The sequence below is a fragment of the Aplysia californica genome, unplaced genomic scaffold (assembly GCF_000002075.1).
Source record: "Aplysia californica isolate F4 #8 unplaced genomic scaffold, AplCal3.0 scaffold00023, whole genome shotgun sequence".
Lineage (NCBI taxonomy): Eukaryota > Metazoa > Mollusca > Gastropoda > Aplysiida > Aplysiidae > Aplysia > Aplysia californica.
Window position 1 is genome coordinate 1,139,917 of NW_004797293.1, and position 1,409 is coordinate 1,141,325.

The window sequence follows — 1,409 nt, forward strand, 5'->3', positions numbered from 1 at the left end:
CGTTTAGGGGGGAGGAGGGGATACACTCCGAAAGTTCCGATTCGGGTCAAAATTATTGATTTTGAGATGTAGGCATTTTGGGCATCTGCAGCTTCTTTTACATCTATTTCATCCCATAAGAACCTCCTAAAGTCTTCTTTTGTCCCATGTCAGGCGTGTTAGCCACCACCATATCCTCATAGTCTCTCTCTTTTTCCTTTATTGTCGGTTTTCTCCATACTTTTTTGAATAACTCCACCATTTTTTAAATCCAATCTTGAAATTTTCACAGAATAAAGAGGAGATGTAACATTATAACATTATGGATCTGTTGAATTTTGAACATGCAGAATAGATTTTGGGTGGTGGTGTATGGAGTGTGGACTTTTCATTGATATTTGCAGCCTTGAATACTACCCCTAGAGAAAGATAAATAAAAATATAATCTAACTCTTTCAGGAAAAATTCAACATATAAGTTAGTAGAGCATGCATTTTGCTAACAAAATGCAACCCCCCCAAAAAAACCCCCAACAACAACCCCAACCCCCCCCCCAAAAAAACAAACATCACACAACAAAAACAACAACAACCCCAAACCTATTTCCATTGAAAATACGTGTAGTACTAACTGTACTCGTCTTCATGGCAACGAAACTTTTTTTCCCTCTAGAATTTGATTGCAGATTTGAAGACTCTTTAAATGCACATGTGTATGTGTATGTGTGTGTTTGTGTACGTGTATGTGTACCTGTATGTGTATGTGTATGTGTATATGTGTGTATATGTGTGTATGTTTGTGTGCATTTGAGTATATGTGTGTGTATGTGTGTGTGTGTGTGTGTGTGTATGTGTATGTGTATGTGTATGTGTGTATGCGTGTCTGTGTGTAAGGTATGTGTACGTGTATGTGTATGTGTATGTCTATATGTATGTGTATATATGTGTATGTGTGCGTACGTCTGTGTGTTATTGTTATATCATTATATATAATTATTTTCATTTTTTGGTGCCATGCGAGTTTTCTAATCTACAGACCGCAGTTAATAAATTTTAAATTTACTGTTTTCGGAGAGGTATGTATTCGTTTTATTTTAATATCGTACGTCGGTTCAATAACAAAAACAAAACACACACACGCACACACACATACACACAAAAAAACAAAAAAAACACACACACACACACACACACACACACACACACACACACACACACACACACGCACACAAACGTTTACTCCTTTCACCACCCCCAAGCCTTCACACTTCACGATAATTGCAGTACTCTCTCTCATGTACCAGTGGACACTACTTATAACTGTGACCCCTCGTGACCTCGATGCTGTCCTCAGAATGTTGCACACTAACGCCACACTAAGTCAACCAGTTCAAAATGAAACAGTGGACGGGACGAGGGGTGGGTGGGTGG